This window comes from Equus asinus, chromosome 17, assembly GCF_041296235.1.
Source record: "Equus asinus isolate D_3611 breed Donkey chromosome 17, EquAss-T2T_v2, whole genome shotgun sequence".
NCBI lineage: Eukaryota > Metazoa > Chordata > Mammalia > Perissodactyla > Equidae > Equus > Equus asinus.
The window spans coordinates 32344654-32361288 of NC_091806.1; the positions used below are offsets into that span (position 1 = coordinate 32344654).

General features: G+C 35.6%; 1 pseudogene; it reads right to left on the reverse strand.

Annotated features, from left to right (window-relative positions):
• Positions 1-2079: 2079 nt before the first annotated feature.
• LOC123278156 (olfactory receptor 5B2-like) lies at positions 2080-6573 on the reverse strand (annotated as a pseudogene).
• Between the last annotated feature and the right edge of the window lie 10062 nt (positions 6574-16635).

The window sequence follows — 16635 nt, forward strand, 5'->3', positions numbered from 1 at the left end:
CAGAAAACTATTAGAAATAATCAACAACTACAGCAAAGTTGCAGGGTACAAAGTCAATATTCAAAAATCAGTTGCATTTCTATACACTAACAACGAACCAGCAGAAAGTGAAGTCAAGAACATAATCCTATTTATAACTGCAACAGAAAAGAATAATATACCTAAGAATAAATTTAACCAAGGAGGTGAAAGACTATATACAGAAAACCATGACATTATTGAAAGAACTTGAAGAAGACATAAAGAAATGGAAAGATATTCTATTCTTATGGATTAGAAGAATAAACATAGTTAAATTGTCCAGGTTATCTAATGCAATCTCCACCAAAATCTCAATGACATTCTTGAAGGAAATAGGGCAAAGAATCCTAAAATTTATATGGAACAACAAAAGACCCCAAATAGCCAAAATAAGCCTGAGTAAAAGGAACAAAGCTGAAGATGTCACAATCCCTGACTTCAAAATATACTACAAATCTATAATAATCAAAATAGCATGGATCTTGCAGAAAAACAGACACACAGATCAATGGAACAGAATTGAGAGCCCCAAAATAAATCTACACACCTATGGACAGCTAATCTTTGACAAAGGAGCCAAGAACACACAATGGAAAGTCTCTTCAGTAAATGATGTTGGGAAAACTGGACAGCCACATGCAAAAGAATGAAAGTAGACCATTATCTTACACAATACAAAAATTAATTCAAAATGGATTAAAGACTTGAATGTAAGACCTGAAACTACTAGAAGAAAACATAAGCAGTACACTCTTTGACATCAGTCTTCATATCATCATTTTTTCTTTTTTGAGGAAGATTAGCCCTGAGCTAACATCCCCCACCAATCCTCTTCTTTTTTTGCAGAGGAAGACTGGCCCTGAGTTAACATCCATGCCCATCTTCCTCTACTTTATATGTGGGACGCCTGCCACAGCATGGCTTGACAAGCGGTGCATAGGTCTGCACCCAGGATCTGAACTGGTAAACCCTGGGTGGCCAAAGCTGAACACGCAAACTTTGCTGCGCCACCAGGCCAGCCTCGTGTCATCTTTTGAATACCATGTCTACTCAGACAAGGGAAACAGAAGAAAAAATAAATAAATGGGACTTCATCAGACTAAAAAGCTTCTGCAAGGCAAAGGAAACCATGAACAAAATGAATAGACAACCCACCAAAGGTGAGAAAATGTTTGAAAGTGATATATCTGACAAGAGGTTAATTTCCAAAATATATAATGAACACATGCAACTCAACAACAACAAAACAAACAACTCAATCAAAAAGTGGCCAGAGGATATTAAGAGACATTTTTCCAAAGAATATATACAGATGGCCAACAGGCACGTGATAAGATGTTCAACATCATTAACCATTAGGGAAATGCAAATCAAAACTACAATGAGATTACCTTACACCTGTCAGAAAGGCTATAATTAACAAGACAACAAATAGCAAATGTTTGAGAGAATATGGGGAAAATGGAACCATCATACACTTCTGGTGGGAATGCAAACTGGTGAAGTAACTATGGAAAACAGTGTGGAGATTTCTCAAGAAATTAAAAATAGATATACCATGTGATCCAGCAATCCTACTACTTTGGGTATTTATCCAAAGAACTTGAAACTGACAATTAAAAAACATTTATGTACCCCTGTGTTCATCACAGCATTATTCACAGTAGCCAACACATTGAAACAACCCCACTTCCCATCAACAAATGAATGGATAGAGAAGATGAAGTATATATATACACAATGGAATACTACTCAGCCATAAAAAAGACAAATTTGTCCCGTTTGCAACAACATGGATGGACCTTGAGGGCATTATACTAAGAGAAATGAGCCAGCCAGAGAAAGACAAACACCATATGATTTCATTCATACATGGAAGATAATCAAACACATGGATAAGGAGAACAGATCAGTGATTGTCAGAGGAGAAGGGGGTGGGGGGAATGTGAAAAGGGTAAAGGGGCACATATGTATGGTGATAGATCAAAACTAGACTACTGGTGGTGAACAAGATGCAGTCTGTACAGAAACTTATATATCATAACGTATACCTGAAATTTACACAATGTTATAAGCCAATATGACCTTAATAAAATAATTTTGAAAAATACCAAAAAAGTTGTATCAAGAAACTATCCAAATATTTTTATTAATAAATTGCCTGACACATATTTATAACCTTTTTTTGATAAACTTTATTTTAAAACAGTTTTATGTCCACAGCCATGTTAAGCAAAAGGTACGGAGATTTCCCATGGAACCCTTGCCTTAACTCGTGCATAGCCTCCCCCATTATCAACATTCCTCAACAGAGTGGTACATTTGATACAACTGATGAACCTGTATCGGCACATCACTATCACTCAGAATCCATAGTTTACCTTACGGTTTACTCTTGGTGTTGTACATTCTTTGCATTTGGACAAATTTATAATGACATACATCCACCATTATAGTATCAGACAGTGGAGTTTCATTGCCCTAAAACTCTTCTGTGCTTCCCCCCTTTACTATCCTTTTAAAATATACTTTGCTGAGTTCTCTTTGATTGCCTCTTTATATGGCAATTACCTTGTAAGATCATTTTCTATAATGAAATAGAAAGATAATTCTGTCTTTAGCATGGATCTTGGAATGTTTAAAATTATTATTGGTAGTTTAGGAAAGTTTCTTTCAGCTTCACAACTTGTTATTGGTAATATTCTGTAAAGTTTTGACTGCTGTCTAATTTAGAAAACGTTCCTCTGAGGGAGCACTTTCGTTTTCTCTAGAATTCGATGAGAATAAAATCTTCCACTTATCATTTTTAAAAAAATTCTCTCCTTGGCTTTAGCTTTTAAAAGTTTGATTATAATATTTGGGTCTCTAAATTTATCTTACTTGGAGTTCTTTGAGCTACTTCGATATTTATATTCATATCTTTCATCAAATTTGGCAAGATTTTCATCGTTATTTTTCAAATGACCTTTCTGACCCTTAGTCTCTTCCCCTTCTGGGACTCGCACAATGTGTGTGTTGGTCTGCTTGATGGTGTGCCTCAGGTCTATAGGATCATTCACTTTTCTTCAGTCCTTTGTTTCTGTTCCTCAGAATCAATAATCTCCATTATCCTGTCTTCAAGTAGATAATTCTTTCTTTTGCTTGCTCAAATCTTCCTTTGAATCCCTCCAGGGAATTTTTAATTTCTGTTATTGTTCTCTTTAGCTCAAGAATTTCTTTTTAGGTTTGCTTTCTCTTTACTGATATTTCCGTTTTGTTCATATGTTCTTTCTTGACTTTCTCTACATCTTCTTTTAGTTTTTTGAGCTTTTTTTAAGACAATTGTTTCAAAATCTTTATATAGTAATCTGCCATCATGTCTTTTTCAAGGATAGTTTATGTTGATTAACTTTTTTCCTTTGAATTGGACATACTTTCCTGTTTCTTTGTATGCTTTATGATATTTTTGTTTAAAACTGGACATTTGAATCTAATAATGCAGTATTTCTGGACATCAGGTTCTCCCATTCCCCAGGGTTTGCTCTTTTCTGTTATTTTTTCTGTTTTTTTGATTGTTGTAGACTATCTCTGTGCTGAAGATTGGCCTAACATGTAAACTTAAGGTCTTCTCAGGCTTTTTCTGAGCTTTTCCCAGGGCATGTGTGGTCACTTTCTAATTGTCCCTATATGTACAGTTGTTTTTCAGTGTCCTAGACTTTCATGTCTGGCTCCTACGAGGGAAAAAAAGTGAAAATTGAAGAGGGGAAATAAAAAAGGCACTAGCCTTTTAAATCCTTTGGAAGTGACTTCAGCTAAGTGTTGGGGGGGGCATGCTCAAAACAATAGTGGAGGTACAACAACAATGGCTGCCTACCTCTTTGTTTGTACCTCGGTGATCAGAAGCAGCAATAAGAGCACAAATTCCCAGCATTTGGAGGACAGAGTTCTTTTTGCCCACCCTGGCTTTTGCAAGTTGTGTGCAAGCTGTTCCAGGAACATATGCACAGCTGCTTACCACGTGGCCGAGGGTGGGAAATGTGGCCGAGGGTGGGAAATGGGTAGGTGCTACTGTACTAAGAGCTGACAATGACTAAAATTAACTATAATTTATCATCCAAGTCTTCCCCTGGAATTTTCAAGCCTTCAACAGACTCCAGAGTTCCAAAATAGTTACATCAGACAGTTTCTGCTAGTGTAATTGTCTAGGTGAGAAGAAAGATTTCTGGTGCTCCCTCTTCCAGCATCTGCCAGATCCAAAATCCTATCCTCTCTGACTCCTTCCTATAAGAGCATATGGGATTTTATTAAGGGTATACACAGATAATTCAGGATAACCTCCCAATCATAAAATTCTTAATTTAATCACATCTGAATAGTCCCCTTTTTGCCATATAAATTAGTATTCACGGCTTCCACACATCAGGCCATGGATCTTTGGCAGGCTATTTTTAGCCTGCCACTAGATTATATGGAAACACTCTGTGCTATTTTTGAAAATCTTCCATAACCTGAAATAGCCATTATTATTGAAATAGTTAAAATTAAAGAATCATTTAAAATAATAATCAGAAATGGCTCCAAGAGAAGAAATATTACTATAAGGACCAAAATGAATATTTGTGTTAAACTATAGTTACTCACAAGTACCACCATAAGAATCAGCATATTCAAGCACAGTCTTACAAATATTGAGATGCTGAAGTCTCTTATTTTATAGAGACAACAAATTAGACATTGGTGCACTTCCTGTGGGTAGATATTGTATAGTATTGGACTCCCCAAGAATCAAAACTAAAAATGTAAAGATTGTGCATTATACTAGCATATTGAATGCATATTGTCTTTATTACTGAGAGATACTGTCATGTTTATATTTATATGCACATTTAGAATAATTTCAGTTAATTATAATTTGTATGTATGCAGTAATTTTCCAATTAGAAATGTTTTTATTTTCCCTCTATTTTTCTTGTACTCTGGCTCTTTTATTCTTTTGAAAATTGTAATGTGAGCATGTTTGTTGTATAAAATCACTCAGTCAAGAAGTAAAAGTTAGTTTATTTGAGGTGCTATATTTATGTATCTCTAGATAAAATGTGTCAGTGAAAAAGCAAATACTTTCATTTAAAAGTTTATCACTTTATTTTCAAATTAGGACATTTACAACACTTATCCAACAAAATAAATACATAATATTAAACATAAATTTATGGTGTAATACTCCATTTAATTATTTAAATTATTAAAATAAAAACCCAGCCACATTTCATCACATATGGGAAATTTCCCATTCCCATATGTAAGCACCCACACAAGGTACAGGCATGCACTTGTGCTCAAAGGCCTGTTTGTGTCCCTGTTTTACATGTATATTTATAGTGGCATGTGGTAGAGGAAATGCATGTAGAATGAGTGAATGAGTCAAATATCTTTAACAAGGTTTTTGCTAAGCAGAACACAAGACATCTTATGATTCACCTTGGCCATTCTCATTCAGGTATTATATTTCTCAACAAACTTTTGAAGAGGAAAGGGTATTACTTCAGGAACTGAACTTCAGTGTGGGCCTAAAAATATGACTCAGTGCATAGAGGAGTTCTGAGAGAAATGAAATTGATTGCTGCGAATCCTACAACATTAAAATCACAAATCTAGAGGCAATTTTGACTCCAAAAGAACCTTCGTGAATACCCTGTTGATTTCCTGTTTCTCAGGCGACAGACTACAGAATTGAGCCTGGGGATAATCATACTACAGAACATGGATGCCATTTTCTCTGTGTCTACGGACGACTGGAGCTGGGCTGTAAGTAACAATGACAACTGTCCCATAGAAGAAGGAGACTGCAGTGAGGTGGGAGGAACAGGTGGATAAAGCCTTCTAGTGTCCTGAAGATGAGTGCATCCTTAGGGTCGTGATAAATATAAATAGGTAGGATATCAAGATAATGAGAGCAAAAAGGATGCTAAAGCTGGTTACGTAAACAGGGACCAGCTCACTCACATGCTATCAGAGCAAGGCAGAGCCATGACTGCTGGAATATCACAGAAAAAGTGATGGACCACATTGGACACACAGAAAGAGAGAGGGAACATGTCTCCAGTATTGATGGAGGCATTCACGAAACCACAGACATAGCAACTGTAATCAGACGCACGCACATACTTGTCTTCATGGTGGTGATGTAATATATGGGTTTACACACGACTGTGTAATGCTCATAGCCATTGACGCCAAGAGGTAATTTTCCACAGTGACAAAGACTGCACACAAGAACATCTGAGCAGCACATGCATTGCACGAGATGACCCTGTCTCCTGTAGTAAACCCAGCCATGACCGTGAGAGTGACGGCTGAAGAGTAAAACAAGTCTATCAGAGACAGGTTACCGAAAAAATAATACATGAAAGTGTATAGATGAGAGTCCTTGAGAATCAACAGCATCATCTCCAGATTTCCAACCACATTGGTGAGAGAAATGAGAGTGAACATTATAAAGATGGGGATCTGCAATTTTGGGATACTGATTAGTCCTACAAGGATGAACTGTGTCACTCTGTCCTGTTGGTCCATAGATGTTATTTAGGAATCATGAGATGTCCTGTAGCAAAGTGAAATAAGGTACAAGAGTATGAAGTGGAATTAAGATTACAGTGAAATTGAAATTTTTATATATCATGTGCATTATTTCATTACAGTAATAATATATATTTCAAGATTCTCCATATCTAAAATATGAGCTTAACCACAAAATTTAATATATTAATTATCTATAGAGTTAAAAACTGTTGAGCTGGAAGAATCTTTATGGATCATCTCCCCAGTTTTTAAATTTTTTGTGTTTGTAAATTGAGATTTGGAAAATTTAATGACTTGTCCAAGATGACATGTCTGAGTACTGGTCCCCCTCACCTTCCTGTTGAAACTTAATCATTTATTTGTTCAGTGACTTTCTGGAAAATTTTCTTGATGTATATACTCCCCCATAGTATGAAGTCTTTGATAGAGAATGCTTCTTTTAGCACAAGCACAGTCACCTGGGGGAGACAGTGGTTTAAGCCTCTTTGTGACTTTCAATTTCCCTAACCATACTGAGCTGCTAAGATCCACTTGTTGCTGATACATTCCTCTATTTTTTCCAACAGTGTTCTGCACAATAAATTGCTCAACAGACAGATGTGATTGAATTAGGGGTAATTTTAAGACCATTGTTTGCATCACCTATATTATTTTTTTATTATCTTTGTTAGAGGAGCAGCATGATGATGTTTCACAAGTATCATCTACCTTTTTACCGATGTAACATTTGACATTAGTCCACAGCTCCAATTTTTAGGAAAAAAGTTCAAAACATCTATTTCTGTGCTCAATACGTCATAGTAGGTACAGCTACCCCACTACTTTTGCACAAATTACAGGTTTCACTAAAAGTGTTTATTGAATATGGAAGCTTATCTTGCTGCTTGGAGAGAACTAACAGTCAATCCTGAACAGTGTGTTGAAAGTAAAAAATTTGGCTGAGAAATAATGCATAAATACTATCAGAGACGCTCTCTCAAATAGTGGTCAAAGGTTCCGAGGTCTCCAAAGCAGATAATGACGGAGAAAAAACCATTAACATGGATTCAAGTCCTGAGTCTAGCCTGCATTCTTTCTGTGCCCTTGGAGGGGTGACTTTCCTCCTCATAATTAAAAAAAATTACCTCTCCCACATAATCCACAGAATTGCATTTGTAAATAACAAATAAGGAATATAAAACATCTTGGTGATCTGAGGGATTATCATTTTAAAGTCACTCAATATAATTTTACTTTGGAGTGTTTCATTGGCCATGGCTGCTGGCTCATAGGCAATCTTAAGATTGAGACAAGGGCTGCATGTGCAAACAACTATCAACATTCAGATGAATACATGATGATCAAAGAGGTTAGGATCAAAGTCTTGTCCCTCCAAAATAGAGTCACCTGGAGTCATGTTAGATTTCAGAGGCTAAAGCATGGAAACCCAGAGTGAATTATAGAGACATGGAGCTCTCAGGAGATGTCCCTCATGAGAACATCTACAGCTTCTCTTCTCACTTCCCTAGGGAAGAATTAATTAAACTGTGTGTGGTGAAAAAGTTGGATATTTTGAGTGTATACATATGTTTTTGTATTTTTATTTCATATTATTTTTATTTTTAATTAATATATAAGTAACAAACTGTAATATGTACATTTTTAGTATATAGTTCTAATAATTGGATCATTAATTTTTATGTATAGTCATGTAACCACTATCACAATCACCCATAATAAATTTCCCCGAGCTTCTGTATATTCAACCCTGTCTCTGACTCACTGCCTCTCATAACCACTAAACTATCTTTTTTCCCATATAATTCTGCCTTTGCAAGAATGTCCCTAATTAGATTCCTATAATACTTAGTCTTTGATTCTGGCATCTTTCTCTTAACATAATTCAGTTGGAGTCCACCCATTTTGTTACCTCTATCTATAGCAGAATTTTAAAAACCTGAGCAGTATTCCATAATGTGAACTTTCTATATCTTTCTTGTTTCTTTCCTCAGTTGAGGACCTTTTTGTAGTTTCCAGTGTTTAGTGATTATAAATAAAGCTGATCTAAACAATGGCTAAAATTTTTGTGTGAAATAGGTTTTTATTACCTTTGAGTATATACATACGAGTTGGACTGCTGGGTCATTTGGTAAATATGCTTAATTGAATAGAAACTGCCAAAGTGTTTATGGAAGTGGCTTTGCCTATTTGAATTCTCAATAGCAAATACATTTTAATTTCATCACATTTTTGCAGCACTTGGTACTTTAAATTTTTAAAACTAGATTAAATTTATATTTTTGTTTCTGCTCTTTCTCAAAGATGTATCAATAAATCTCTTTAGCAAAATATTTTTATTTTTTATCCCACTTGCTTTACCCCCACAGTTATGGCCTGGAGGTTTTTTTTCCCCAACAAAGGAGACAGATTCATTCTTTCCTCTCTATAGTCCCTTCTGGCCCACATTTCCGAGAAGAATTATACTTTTCCCATTGCAGGCATGTGTAGCAGTGAGAAGCTTGTTGTGTGTACTAAAGTGGCTTGGCCTCAAAATAGGAAAGTAATTTACCCTCATCAAACTTCAGCTTCTTGTCTGTAAGGAGAGAAATAATAATATCACTACATCTCAATAGAATTGTCAAGAAGATTATCAGTTCACGTACATACAAAGCAGAGAACAATTTCTAACACATATCAGGTATTCTGTAAGGTTAAATAACAATATTCTATTATTTACAAACATTGATATAGCATGAGTCTCAAAAATAGTGTTCCAACATTCCATCTGCTTCCTCACAGATGCCTTCCCATTATAGGTGGGCTGAGACATGTATTTTCAGTTGTAGAGAGTGAATTGTAGAAAGAATTGATACATCTCTTTTCCGGGTAAGTTGAAACATACACATGACTCTATTGTTATCTTTCTCCTGCCATGATAGTTGTGGAGTCTTCTGTTTGAGCAGTTGCAGCTATAGATGGTGAAGCCTTCACCATCCTTGAGTGACCACATAGAGTTGGCTCTAGATTCACCAGACACATGTGTGAGGGATATGTAGTAGCATAAGTGAGAAATAACTCTGTAGGGGACTGAATAATGATGCCCAAACATTTCATGTCCTAGTCCCTGGAATCTGTGAATAATTCCAATGGCTTTACAAGTGTAATTAAGTCAAGGGTATTAAGAGGGGAGATTTACCTGGATTATTTGGTGGGTCTCAAATATAATAGTCAGTGTTCTTATAAGAGAAAGGCAGGAAAAATGACAGATTAGAATATTTCAAGGGACCACTCCTCTATAAAAACATTGAAAAATCAAGCAAACTTTCTCAGAATCAACTTTTTTAGAACTCTAGAAAATAGGAGAAGGTTTACAAGTGAGTGCGGAATCAAAAATAAAATAACCTAAATGTGATGTTTAAGGAAATCTCTGTCAAACTAATATTTGACTACAAGTAAAGTTGCAGGGACTTCAGACGCTGCACCTGACAAAGAATAAAGTTTTAAAAACTATTTTAGAAAACTCACTGAGTAAAAAACTACATCCTACAGCAGGCAACAAGAAAAAATCTTGGGAAGAAGGAAGAATCTGATTTTCATTGTCATGAACCTATAATATCCAAATGTGCACTTTTCAACAAAAATTGAGACACGCAAAGAAACAACAAAGTCTGTAGCATTCAAAGGGAAAAATAAAGAAATTGACAGAAAATCTCTCTGAAAAAGCATAGATATTATTGTTACAAAACAAATATTTTAAATAAACTATCTTAAATATTTTTAAAGAGGCAAAGGAATATTGGACATATAATGAAAGGAAACTAGTAGAATGAATTTTCATCAAATAGGGAGTATTAATAAAGAGATGGAAATTTTTAAAAGGGACCAGCTAGTGTTTTTAGAACTGCAAAGCACAATAAATGAAATGAGAAATGTGCTAGATGAATTCAACACTGATTTGAACAGAGAGAATCAGCGAATTTAAAGATGATTAATTGAAGTAATCCAGGATGAGGAGCATAAAGAAAGAATGAGGAAAAACTGAAAAGAGCCTGAGGGACATATTGGATGCCATCCATTGTGCCAACTAATGCAAAATGAGAGTTCCAGAAGAATAGGAGAGTTAAGGAAAGGGCAGAAATGTAACTGCATAGGTAAATACAAAAGCAAGTATTTTTTATTTTTTGGTCTGTAACACCTATTTATTCTATATGATTTTAAAAACAATGTATAAAACAGTAATTATAAATCTATAGTAATGGTACAAAATGAATAAAGATTTGTGACAATAACACTATAAAGTGGGAAGGAAGTAGCTATATAACAGAGGAGTTTTTATAATATTGAAGATACTTTGGCACTATTCAAACTAAGTTATTATAAATTTAGTTGTTAAGTGTAATCCCAGGATAATCACTAGATAATTAATAGGAAAATGAGAAGAGAAGCAAAGGGTTCACTAAAAAACTCAATTAAAAACAAAGGAAGGTAGCAATGGAAGAAGTAAAGAACAAAAAATATGAGACGTATAGAAAACAAATATCAAAATGGCAGGAGTAATTTATTTCTTAACAATAGTTACTTAAATGTAATTGAATTAAACTTTCTAATAAAAGGAAGTAGTTGGCAGAATGTATAAGAAAACATTATTCAACTGTATACTGTCTACTTGAAATCCACTTACATCTAAAGACGCTAATAGGTGAAAGGGAAAGAATAGAAAAAGCTATTTTATACAATAGTATCCAAAAGAGAGCTGGGTTGGCTTTGCTAGCATCAGACAAAATAGACTATAAATGAAAATTTCTTAGAAGAGACAGAGAAGGATATTATATCTTGACATGAGTCAGTTCATTAAGACACAAATATTATAAATATAAATATACCTAAAAACAGAGCCCCAGGATTTATGAAGCAAAAATTGACACAACTGAAGGAGGAAATTGACAGTTCTACAATAATAGCTGGACATATCAATACGCCACTAGAATAATAGGATGACTAGAGAGAAGATCAATAAGGAAATAATAAGAACCACACTATAAATTAACAACATTCCACCCAAGAACTGCAGAGTACACTTCTTCTAACTTGCATAGGAAACATTTTTCCAGTATAAACCATATATTAGAAAAAAACTTACAAGAAATTTAAAAAGATTGAAATCACATGAAACATTCACTGAACACAATGGAATGGCACTTGAAATCGATAATAGAAAGAAATTTTGAAAACTTACATTTTATGGAAATTAAAGAAGACACTCTTATGCAATGCTCATAGGGAAATTTACAGCTGCAAGTACTTAAATTAAAAATGAAGAAAAATATCAAGTGAATAACTTAATTTACACATGAACAAGAAATAACAGTATGACTAAATCCAAAGCTAGCAAATAAAAGGAAATAATATAATTACAATCAAACAAATAAAAACACAGAAATAAAAAACACGTAATAAAAAAGTAACAGAGAAAATCAGGAAAACCTAAAGATGATTCTCTTAATATATCAACAAAAATGATGAGCATTTAGACACTCACTGTGAAATAAAGAGAGAATATTCAAATTACTAAAATCAGAAATAAAAGTGGAGACATTACTACTGACCTTAAAGAAATAAAAAGGATTATAATAAATACTATGAACAACTGCACACCAACATATTAGATAACCTAGATGAAATATAAAAATTCTTGGAAATACAGAAGCTACCAAAACTGACACAAGAAAAAGAAAGTCAGAAGAGGCCAATAACAAGTGAAGAGAATGCATCAATAATACTCTACTCTCAAATACAAAAACTCTCAAAAATGAAATCTCAGAAAAAGATGACTTCACTGATGAATTCTACCAAACATCTGAAGAAGAAATAACACCAATTCTTCTCAAAATTTTCCAGAAAAATCAAGAAAATGAAAATACTTCCTAATTCATTCTGTGAGGCCATGATTACTGCTATACCAAAGTTAGAAAAAAATTAAAGAAAACTGCAGACCAATACCCCTCGTGATAATAGATGTGACAAACCCAATTCAGCAGCATATTACAAGCTATATAAACCATGACAGAGGATTTGTCCCAAGAATGCAAGGCTCTTCAAAAATCAAAAATCAGTCAGAGTGATGTCATCAAGATGAAACATAGGTTGTTCCTGACTTCAGTCTTCCTGACAAGAAGACCAACTAGCAATTATCCTTGGACAAGACACCATTGTGAAAATCCCAGAACACATGGTTGAGGCTTAAGCATGCCCCTGAACCACAGATACTGAGAAAGATGACATTAGAAGGGTAAGAAGAATGGCTACACTCTGACTGTATTGTACCTCCAGCAGGTTGGTACAGTGCTGCACTGAGAGAGCTTTTCTGAGCCTGTGGTTACACCAGTGGGAAAAGGAAACCAAAGGTGAGGATTCAGCTCCACCAATGTTGCAGGATGCTTCCTAGGAGGCCCACTTAGTTCTCACAGGATCACAGGGAATCTGCAGGGCTTGACTACTGGAGACTGGATTGGGACAGAGAAGGGAGCACAAGACTTAACAGACACCAGTGCTCAGATCTCAGCTGATTGAGTTTCTCCTTGCATCAGTGCCTGTGTAGAGATATCAGTCAGTATTGATGTCTATCTCCAGAGCCATACTGGTAACATCATCTGGCCAGGGGCTTGGTGCACAGTCCTGACTGATATGAGCCCATAGCCAAGGAGCAGTACAGGCTTTGGAGCCTCTTCTATCATACTGCCTGGGAAGAAAAGCAAATTTGTAGCCCCATCTAATGCTGACTATAGTCCTCAGCCCAACTCAACATGAAGTCTAAGTAGAACACCCAGGAAGTGGTGTAGGCCCCTCCATACCCCCGCTTATTGTGGCACTTGAGCAGAAAGCACAGCCAGAAACTCTGCCCATCTACAGAGGTGAGCTGATGGCCCTGTATGGACAGGGAGTTTGGTGCACGGTTCTGCCTGATTTGAGCCCATAGCCAACAAACCATACAGGTCTTAGAGCTTGTTTTACTACCCTGCCTGGGAAAGGAAGAAAATTCATAGTCCTGCCTATTGTTGAATATAGACCCTAGTTCTGTGCAGACCAGAAGCCTAATCAGAACACCCAGGAAACTGCATAACCCGTCCTACATTGCCATTTAGCAGCACTGAAGAGAATCTAGCCAGCCACTCTGCATATCTGCAGTGTTGAACTGGTGGTTCTGTCTCCCCAGGGAGCTTGGTAGATAATTCTGCCTGATTTGGGTTCCTAGCAAATGAGCTATACAAGCTGTGGAGCCAGTTTTATGGTCCAGTCTGGGCTTGGAAGCCAATTTGGAGACCCTTCTATGGCTGAATATAGCCTCTAGCCCTCTCTCACCAAAAAGACTAATCAAGGCCCACAGGAATATATACACAAATCATACATCCCAGCTTACATCAGCAACCAAGTAGAGACTCTACCAATCTTGCTGGGGAGATTGGGGGACAGTTCTGCCTGATTTGGATCCACAGTAATCAAGACATAATGACTGTGAAGCCTCTTCTATGCTCTCTCCCAGGCAAAGAAGTAAACTGACACCTTTCCCAACTGCAGATATAGTACCCAATCCCACCTGACTAGGAAACCTGAGCAGAGAATCTGGGCAACCACAGAGTCCATCCTAAAGCAAGGCTTGGTCAAGAACCATGTCAACAGGCCTATCATACAGTTCCCAGTAAGCAGCATCCACATCCTTGACCTCAGTTCTCAATCAATGGCCTTCCCTGCATAGAGATTCCAATAGCAAACCCCATCTTCCCAAGGAGGCTATCAGCTGACCCATCCAGAACTCCAAGCTAAGCTGACTGATGAAGGATTATCTCTGCCAAAGCAAACCTGTAAAATTTAGAAAAAGAGACCATCTGCTCAGATGTGCAGATAGCAATGCAAGGATCACAAAGAATAAGCTAATTATGATACCACCAAAGGAAACTAATAAAACTCCAATAACTGATGCTAAAGAAATAATGATAGATTAACTGTATGGCAAAGCATTCAGAATAACAAAGTTAAAGAAGTTTAGTGAACTACAAGATCACATAAACAACTAAATGGAGTTAAGAATGCAATGCATAAATAAAATGAGATATTCAACAAATGAGTAGAAACTACTAAAAGAACAAAGCCATAAATCAAGATATCCTAGAGCTGAAGAACATAATTCCAGAAATGAAGAATTCACTAGAGAGTTTCAACAAGAAGACTAGGCCAGGTAGAAGAAAGAAGCAGTGACTAGAAGATAGGTCATTTGAAATTATCCAGTCAGAGAAGCAAAAAGAAAAGAATGAAAAAGAATAAAGAAAGCTTAAAAAAACAACAGTGTATGTATTATGGAAATCCCAGAAGGATAAGAGAAAGGGATACAAAGTCTATTTAAAGCAATAATGACTGAAAACTTCCCAAACTGGAGAGAGAAATGGGTATACAGATTCATGAGGCCCAAAGGACCCCAAACAGGTTGAATACAAAAAGGGCTAACCAAGACACATTGTAATCAAACTGTCAAAAGTGAAATACATAGAGAACTTTAAAAGCAGCAAGAGAAATGTGGCACATCGCATACAATGACTTTTATATCCCCACCCCACCCTGAGACTACAGGTAAATTTCCAAAAAGAAACTTTGCAGACCAGGAGAGAGTTAGAAGATACAGTAAAATATTGAAAGAAAAAATGTCAACCAGAATACTTATATCTGGCAAAGCTATCCTTTAGAGATGAAGGACAGATAAAGACTTTCTCATACAAACAAAAGACACAGATGTTAGCTCAGGGACAATCTTTCTCAAGCAAAAAGAGGAATATTGGCAACATATGTTACCTCAGGGTTAATCTTCCTCATCAAACAAAAAAAAGATCAAAAACATAAAATGTGTGTAAGGAGAGTGTAAAAATGTAGGGTTTTCATGTGCTTTGAAGTTATTATCAGTTTAAAATAGACTGTGGTAAATGTGTTTTCTGTAAACCTCATGGTAACCACAAAAAAAAAGCCTATAGTGGAAATAAAAAAGATAAAGATAAAGGAATCTAAATATACTATTACAGAAAATCATCAAAACACAAAGGAAAAGAGCAAGAGAAGAAGAAAGAAACAAAGAATTACAAAGCAGCCAGAAAATAATTGACAAAATGGCAATATTAAGTTCATACATATCAATAGTTACTTTATCTATAAATGGACTAAATTCTCCAACTAACAGATATAGAGGGTACCTGGATTAAAAAAAAAGATCCAACTATGTAAAGCCTAAAAGAGACATACTACAGCTTTAGGGAAACACATAGGCTGAAAGTGAACAGATGGAGAAAGATATTCCATGCAAATGGAAGCCAAAAGAAAGCAGGAGTAGCTATACTTCTATCAGATAAAATAGTTTTAAGTTAGAAAATTTCAAGAGACAAAGAAGGTCATTATATAATGATAAAGGGGTCATTTCATGAAGAAGATATGACAATTGTAAATATATATGCACCCAACATAGGAACACCAACATATGCAAAGAAAATATTAATAGATGTGAAGTAAGATATAGAAAATAACACAGTGATAGTAGGGACTTCAATGCTGTCAACAATGGATACAGCATCCAGACAGAAAATGAACAAGGAAACATTGGGCTTAAACTACACATTAGACCAGATGGACTTCACAGATACTCAAAGAACTTTATATCCAATGGCAGTGCAACATACATTTTTCCCAAGTACAGATGGAACATTCTCCAGGATAGGTCATACGTTTGGCCACAAAAATGTTTTCATAAATTTAAGATTGAAATGATATAAAGTATCTTTTCTGATCATAATGATATAAAACTAGAAATCAATTACAAGAAGAAAACTGGAAAATTCACAAATAAGTGGCGATTAAACATGTTGCCAAACAACCATTGTGCCAAAAAAGAAATCAAAAGAGACATTAAAAAATATTTTGAGAAAAATGAAAGAGCAAACACAACATACCAGAACTTCTGGGTGGCAGCAAAAGCAGTTCTAAGACGGACATTCATAGCAAAAAATACCTACAATAGGGGGAAAAAAGATTTCAAATAAGCAG